Source organism: Arachis hypogaea, chromosome 17 (assembly GCF_003086295.3).
Source record: "Arachis hypogaea cultivar Tifrunner chromosome 17, arahy.Tifrunner.gnm2.J5K5, whole genome shotgun sequence".
In the NCBI taxonomy this organism is placed as follows: Eukaryota; Viridiplantae; Streptophyta; class Magnoliopsida; order Fabales; family Fabaceae; genus Arachis; species Arachis hypogaea.
In genome coordinates, this window is record NC_092052.1 from 98,408,290 (window position 1) to 98,417,364 (window position 9,075).

Below are 9,075 nucleotides of genomic sequence, written 5' to 3' on the forward strand. Positions count from 1 at the left end.
GGACTGCCCTTGGATGGACTATAAGTGACTTTAAGGGCATTAGCCCGGCCTGATGCATGCATAAAATCCTGTTGGAGGATAATGCCAAACCAGTGGTACAACCACAGAGGCGTTTGAATCCAACTATGAAGGAAGTAGTACAGAAGGAAGTCACTAAACTCTGGGAAGCTATGATCATTTATCCCATTTCTGATAGCCCTTGGGTGAGCCCTATCCAAGTTATCCCCAAGAAGGGAGGGATGACAGTGGTGCATAATAAAAAGAATGAGCTGATCCCAAAAAGGACAGTCACAGGGTGGCGTATATGCATTGACTACAGAAGGCTCAATGACGCCACCAAGAAATATTACTTTCCTTTACCCTTCATTGACCAAATGCTAGAAAGACTAGCAGGTCATGCTTTTTATTGTTTCTTGGATGGATATTCCGGCTACAATTAAATAGCAGTAGATCCACAGGATCAAGAGAAGACAGCATTCACATCTCCATCTGGCGTGTTTGCCTATAGACGAATGCTATTTGGCCTGTGCAATGCGCCTGCCACCTTTTAGAGATGCATGCTATCCATCTTCTCTGATATGGTAGAGAAATTCCTTAAAGTATTCATGGATGACTTCTCTGTTTATGGAGACTCATTTGACTCCTATCTTGATCATCTGACCCTGGTCCTAAAAAGATGCCAAGAAACAAACTTAGTTCTAAATTGAGAGAAATGCCATTTCATGGTAACTGAAGGCATTGTTCTTGGGCATCGGATCTCAAATAAGGGGATAGAGATGGATCGAGTTAAAGTGGAAGTGATAGAACGTTTGCCCCCACCTAATAATATCAAGGCAATCAGAAGTTTCCTAGGACATGCAGGATTTTATAGGCAGTTCATAAAGGATTTTTCTAAAATCGCCAAACCCATGTGTAATCTCTTGACCACTGATGTTCCATTCGTCTTTGACCAAGAGTGCCTGGATGCATTTGAAACTCTAAAAGCTAAGCTTGTCACTGCTTCTATCATCTCTACACCCAATTGGGACTTGCCATTTGAGCTAATGTGTGATGCAAGTGATCATGCAATTGGCGCAGTCCTAGGGCAGAGACATGACAAGCTTCTGCATGTCATTTATTATGCTAGTCGCGTATTAAATGATGCATAGAAAAACTATACTACTACAGAAAAGGAGCTACTTGCTGTGGTTTATGCCATTGACAAGTTCAGATCCTATCTAGTAGGATCTAAGGTCATTATTTATACTGACCATGCTGCTCTAAAGTATCTACTCATTAAGTAGGAGTCTAAACCCAGACTTATAAGATGGGTATTACTCCTGCAAGAGTTTGATATAGAAATTAGAGACAGAAAAAGGACAGAAAATCAGGTGGCTGATCATTTGTCCCGGATTGAGCCAGTAGCAGGGACTTATTCTCCCTCCACTGACATATCCGAATCCTTTCCAGATGAGCAACTCTATGCCATTCAAACAGCACCTTGGTAGGGTTCATTCCCAAGGAGTTTACCAGGCAGTAAGCCCGAAAACTCATGTATAATGCAAAATATTACCTATGGGATGAGCCATACCTGTTTAAGAGATGCTCGGATGGAATAATCCGACGCTGTGTGTCTGAAGAAGAGGCACAGAGAATTCTATGGCATTGCCATGACTCTGACTATGTAGGACAATTTGGAGGTGAGCGGACAGCCACTAAGGTACTCCAAAGTGGCTTTTACTGGCCTACTCTCTTCAAAGATTCTAGAGAGTTCGTCCGTAACTGTGATAGTTGCCAGAGGGCTGGCAATCTTCCTCATGGTCACAACATGCCTCAACAAGGAATTCTAGAGATTGAGTTGTTTGACGTATGAGGCATAGATTTTATGGGATCATTCCCTCCTTCATACTCAAACACCTACATCCTTGTGGCATTAGATTATGTGTCTAAATGGGTTGAAGTAATAGTGATGAGCGGATAATTTATACCCTTTTTGGCATTGTTTTTACATAGTTTTTAGCATGTTTTAATTACTTTTTATTATATTTTTATTTTTTTATTCAAAAATCACATTTCTGAACTTTACTATGAGTTTGTGTGTTTTTCTATGATTTCAAAAATTTTCTGGATGAAATTGAGGGACCTAAGCAAAAATTTGATTCAGAGGCTGAAAAAGGACTGCAGATGCTGTTGGATTCTGACCTTCCTGCACTCGAAGTAGAATTTCTGGAGCTAAAGAAGCCCAATTGGAGCATTCTCAATTGCGTTGGAAAGCAGACATCTTGGGCTTTCTAGCAGTATATAATAGTCTATACTTTTCTCGAGGTTTGATGGCCCAAACTGGCGTTCAAAATCAGCTTAAAACATCTTGGTGTAAAACGCCCAAACTGGCACCAGAATTGGAGTTAAACGCCCAAACTGGCACCAAAGCTGGCTTTTAACTCTAGGAAAAGCCTAAGCACGAAAAAGTATCAATGCTCAGCCCAAGAACACACCAAGTGGGCCCCGGAAGTATAAAAACTACTTTTAGAGGTTTATTTTACATCTTTGATCACTTTGATCTTTGATCAGTTTTATGCTATCATAGACTATTGTACACGTTTGGAGGCTGGCCTCACGGCCATGCCTAGACCTTTTTCACTTATGTATTTTCAACAGTGGAGTTTCTACACTCATAGATTAAGGTGTGGAGCTCTGCTGTTCTTCATGAATTAATACAAGTATTATTGTTTTTCTATTCAATTCACGCCTACTTCTTCTCCAAGATATACTCTCGTACTTAATTCAGTTAAGTCAGAATGAAGGGGTGACCCGTGACAATCACCCAATGTTTGTTACTCGCTTAGCCAAGGTCGTGTGCCTGACAACCACAAAGCGATCTACATGATGTTCAACGTAGTCATTGGACGACAGCTGGAGTATATTCGCTTGGGTTTATAATCTAAGATTAGAACCTTCGTGGTATAGGCTAGAATTATTGGCAGCCATTCCTGGGATCCGAAAAGTCTAAACCTTGTCTATGGTATTCCGAGTAGGATCCAAGATCCGGAAAGTCTAAACCTTGTCTGTGGTATTCTGATAAACCATTATTTTATGGTTTTTATTGTGTTTAATTGTGTGGTTTTATCAAATCTTTACCCACTTATTCATTAAATAAGCATGCATTCATAAGTCCTTCCTAAAAATACTTCATGGTTGAAAACTTGCTTCCTAGAGACTTTTAATTTTGTATTTTAATTCTCCTTTATTCCATTCGATGCCGTGATCTATGTGTTGAGTGTTTCAGGTTTTATAGGGCATGAATGACTCGAAGATTAGAAAGGAAGCCTGCAAAAATGGAAGGAACACAAGAAATTAAGGAGATGACCAGCGAGAAGTGACGCGGACGCATGGCTCACGCGACCGCGCGGATTGGAAACTGCACAAGTGATGCAAAGGCGTGAACGACGCGCACGCGTGGCAAGGTAAAACGCTGGATGACGCGTCCACGTGAATGACGCGATCGCATGGCGTGCGCGATCTGCAAAATCTGCAGAATTTGCTGAGGGCGATTTTGGGCCTTATTTTGACCCAATTTTTGGCCCAGAAAAGCAGACTAGAGCCAGGGAACATGCAAAAACCAGAGAACAACATTCATTCTGCATAATTTTTAGTTTTAGATCTGATTTTTCCTCTCCTCTAGGTTTTCTCTCTACACATTCATAGTTCTTAGGATTTTGATTTTATTGCTTTTTGGATCGGGATATTGGGAAGAGTTATCACCTCCGTCAAGACTTCGTCCTTCTAGTTTGTTTCCTTACCTGTCACTTACTCTTCCATGTTCTTTATTTACTTAGAATTATTATTGGATTATTTTTAAAATTTATTAATACAAGAGCTATTTTTGTTTTTAATTGATTCCTTTGATTATTATTTATCATGTCTTTCAATATTTCCTTTTCTTATTCCGTGGATTTTACAAACATAATGAGCGAGTAGTTCCATAACTTGATTGGGAGACGATTGAAAGGAAACCTTCAGTTGGATTACTCAAGAGAAAAATTATAATTGGGTTATTGTTGGATCACCCTCTAGTCATTGACACTAGTCCTTCCCAAGGGAGAGGATTAGGACTTGTGACTAGAAATAGCTTTCCAACTTGCTTGACTTTCCTCTACCTAGTATGGGATAACTAAGTAGAGCAACCCCCAATTATCAATTAATCTTGAGAGTACTTCAACAAGAATAGGGCTTCCAACTAATCTACTCCCAGTCAAGGCTTTTATTTAAATTATCTAAATTCTCTGATTTAATTTCCTGTTTATCAACTCAAACCATTTTTTGAAAACATCTGATTAATAAAATAGCACATCTTTCTGCAACTCGTTGGGAGACGACCTGGGACTCATACTACCAGTATTTTAATTTTGATTTTGTGACAACCCTTCTAAATTGATAAGTGGATTTTTGGTTGGTTAAGAACTGTACTTGCAACGTACCTCTTATAACAATTTCTTAACTCGCCAATTTCCGCCACGTCAATTTTTGGCGCCGTTGCCGGGGAATTGCAATAGAGTGCTAAGTTATTGATTGGATTTTATTTATTTGCATTTTATTTTATTTTGTTACTATGTGCCGCATGTTTCTTTCGTTAAATGACGCGTTCACTTCCTGATCCAAGCTTGCGATTATTCGATCCTGAGATTGAAAGAACTATTTCACGTATAAGGCAAGCTCGGCGTCGGTTAGTCCTCTCTGAGGGCGGATCTGAAATGTCATTTGAGGAAGAAACAAGCCCCCGTTCTACTGATTCGGTTGATTTACGTATAGGTGACATGGCAGCACCTAGGAGAGTTACTATCCAGGAGGCTGGAGCCCCTGATTTCACAATGCAACCATTTCAAGCGCATCACCCAGCAGTGGCTACAGACTTTGAAATCAAGATTGCATTGCTCAACTTGATGCCTAAGTTTCATGGCTTACCTGCTCAAGAGCCTATCAAGCACCTGAGAGATTTCCAAGCAGCCTGTTCTACTGTCAGGCGCGATGGTGCGAATGAAACTTCTATTTTGTTGAAAGCTTTCCCGTTCTCTCTTGAGGAAAAGGCGAGAGAGTGGTACTACACTCAACCCGCAGCAACTGTCTCTAACTGGGATACGCTTAGAAGAGAATTTTTGGAAAAATTCTTTCCAGCTGAAGTTTCTGACAAACTGAGGAAAGACATCTCCATGATTGTTCAGGACGAATCCGAGACTCTCTATGAATATTGGGAGTGATTCAACAACCTTCTAGAAGCATGCCCCCACCATATGATTGACAAGATAGTGTTGCTCGACTACGTCACACAAGGCATGAGGGCCCAAGATAAGACCACATTGGAAAGTGCCTGCAATGGGTCTATGAAAAAGTACAAGACCATTGATGAGGCATGGCAATTGATCAGTGACTTAGCTGAATCTACAAGGAATCATAGGCAGAAACAAGGCCGGTCAAAAGCTATTGTAGATGTATCTTCTAGCAAGGAGACTACTGCTCTGGTTCAGAGTATAAGTGAAATGACCACCTTACTGAAACAGATGCAATTGAGTCAACAACAAGCGCATAAAAGCCAACAGCTAGTCCCACAGAGAGTGTGCGGAATCTGTGCTGATTACAGCCATTATACTGATGAATGCCCGCAGCTCCAACAGGAAGACAACACTGTGGCATCCACTCATAACTTCTATGACCGCCCCAACCAAGGGTACAATCAAGGTGGCAGTTACAACCATGGATGGCAAGACAATTCTAACCAGAACTGGAGGGACAACAATAATAGAAGAGACAGAGACAATCAAGGATATCAGAGGTGGAATAATAACAACAACAGGCAGCAGAACCAAAACCAGCATAACAGAGCACCTCACCTGAGGCAGTCCCAAGGACCACAGCACAACCAACAACAAGTTCTGCAGATCACTCAATCTAATTCCTCTCCAAGTGAAGAGGCCATTCAATCTATTGCACAAGAACAAAGGAACATGGAAAGTTCACTTAATGGCCTAGCATCCGCTATACAAGCTCTCATCTCTCAGCTGGCACCACCCAGTATTTCAAACACTCAACAAGCAAACTCCAGTGGAATTCCTTCTCAACCCTTACCCAATCCGAAGGGTGGCATCAATGCCATCACCCTAAGGTCCGGAACTACACTGCAAGAGAGGAATCAGGAGGAGCCAAACCCACCAGAACACGCCTCAGCTAAGGAGGTAGTGGAAGTAGAAGATGTTGAAGAGGAAGAGGACATACAGGACATGGCTGAAGAAGAAGAAGCTCAATCACAGGAAGAAGCACAAAAGGGCGTGGACACTGTAGAAAACGCCATTCCTATTCCATTTCCACAACTTGCAAGGAAGCCCAGGAAGCAGTTGGAACCTAATCCCAAAATGGTAGAAATATTCAAAAAGGTTAAGGTAATTGTTCCCCTTTTTGATATCATTCAACAGGTACCTAAATATGCAAAGTTTCTAAAAGATTTATGCATACATAAAGATAAAATTAATGAATTAGAAACTATTCCTTTAGGTAGTTCCATATCTACTTTAATGGGAGGTTTACCTGAAAAGTGTAGTGACCCAGGTCCATGTATGGTTAATTGTACTATTGGTGGTATGATATTTTTCTGACTGCATGTGTGATTTAGGAGCATGTGTTAGTATAATGCCTTTGTCTATATATGGTATTTTGAGGCTCCCTCCCTTAAAAAGGTCGGCAGCTCATTTTGTGTTAGCAGATAAAAGCATTATTATAGTGGCTGGAGTTGCTGAAGATGTATAAGTGGGTATTAAGGGGCTCACATTCCCATTGATTTTTATATCCTAGAGATGCCCCAAAATGACTTAGAAAGGCCATCATCAATCCTACTCGGAAGACCATTCCTGAAGACATCGAAGTTCAAATTGGATGCTTTTTCAGGAACATACTCTTTTGAAATAGACGGGCGAGTAGTAAGCTTCAATCTGAATGGAGTTATGAAGCACCCTCCAGAAGATCATTCTATCCTCTAGTGTGACATTATAGATGAAACCGTAGCTGAAGTTTACCAAGAGGAGTTAGAAGAGAAGTACATAGGACAAGGTCCGAGTGTGGGGACACTTTCTGAGGACAATGAAAGTACTTTACCATTGCCACCATCTCCAGACAATCCAGAGCCTGACCATGAGCAGAAGTTAGAATTGAAACCCCTCCCTCTACACCTCAAATATGCCTACCTTGAGGACAAGCAGAAGTTTCCAGTTATCATTGCACGGGAACTCACTTCTCAACAAGAAGAGCAGTTACTTAGTGTGCTGAGGAGGCACAAGAAGGCAATTGGGTGGTGTTTGCCAGACATAGTAGGCATCAACCCTCAAGTTTGTGAGCATAGAATATTTTTAAAAGAGGGAGCCAGGCCTGTTCTTCAACCCCAGAGAAGACTGAACCCCACTATCTTAGAGGTTGTCAAGAAGGAAGTGACCAGACTACTGGAGGCAGATATCATCTATCCCATGTCAGACAGTGAATGGGTAAGCCCAGTACAAGTGGTGCCCAAGAAGTCTGGAGTCACTACAGTAAAGAATGAGCACGGAGAGCTCATAACAACCAGAGTACAGAACGCCTGGAGAGTCTGCATTGATTACAGGCATCTCAACCAAGCCACTCGTAAGGATCACTATCCTCTTCCATTCATTGATCAAATGCTGGATCGCCTGTCAGGTAAATCACATTATTGCTTTTTAGGTGGTTACACAGGCTATTTCCAGATTCATATAGCTCCTGAAGATCAGGAAAAAACCACTTTTACATGTCCTTTTGGGACTTATTCTTATAAGAGAATGCCCTTTGGCTTGTGCAATGCACCAGCTACTTTCCAAAGGTGCATGATGAGTCTTTTCTCTGATCTTATTGAGGACTGTATGGAGGTTTTTATGGATGATTTTAGCGTTTATGGTGACTCCTTTAGCCTTTGCTTGGATAGTTTATTTAGAGTATTAGATAGATGTCTCAGTACAAAGCTTGTATTGAATTTTGAAAAATGTCACTTTATGGTTAAACAAAGGATTGTACTAGGACATGTTGTGTCTAATACTGGCATTTCTGTAGATCCAGCAAAGGTGGATGTTATTTCTATTTTACCTTACCCCTCCTCTGTGAGGGAAGTCCGTTCGTTCCTTGGCCATGCAGGTTTTTACAGGAGATTCATTAAGGATTTTAGTAAGGTAGCACTTCCCTTATCCAGATTACTGCAGAAAGATATCGAGTTCGAGTTCAGTGAGGATTGCAAACAAGCGTTTGATAAACTGAAGACTGCCCTGACTCAAACTCCAATTGTGAGAGGACCAGACTGGAGCCAGCCATTTGAAATCATGTGCGATGCTTCTAATCATGCAGTAGGAGCAGCGCTAGCTCAGCGTGAAGGTAAGGATCCTTTTGTTATTGCTTATGCGTCTAAGACTTTAGACACTACTCAATCTAACTACACTACTACTGAGAAAGAGCTTCTTGCTATTCTTTTCGCTCTGGATAAATTCCGAGCCTATTTACTTGGTACTAAAGTAGTAGTGTATTCAGACCACGTAGCTCTAAAGTATTTATTAGCTAAAAAGGAGTCCAAACCAAGGCTTATAAGTTGGATACTGCTACTACAAGAATTTGATTTAGAAATTAAGGATAGGAGTGGTAACCAGAATCTAGTTGCAGACCACTTGAGTCGCCTTGAGCACATTAAGGATGACTCCACTCCTAGCTGATAATTTCCCATTTGATAACCTGCAAGCAGTATCTGAGGTAGTCCCTTGGTATGCACTTGTAGCTAATTATCTAGTTAGCCATACCTTTCTTCCAAACTTTACTAAGCATCAAAGAGACAAGCTGAAAAGCGAGTCTAAATATTATATATGGGATGACCCATATTTATGGAGATGTGGCGTTGACCAGGTAATTAAAAGGTGTGTGCCTCAATCAGAATTCCAGTCCATTTTAGAGGCCTGTCACTCATCTGAGAGTAGAGGACATTTTGGCCCTCAAAGAAAAGCTAGAAAAATCCTAGACTGAGGATTCTGGTGGCCTACTCTTTTTAAAGACGCTGCTAAATTCTGT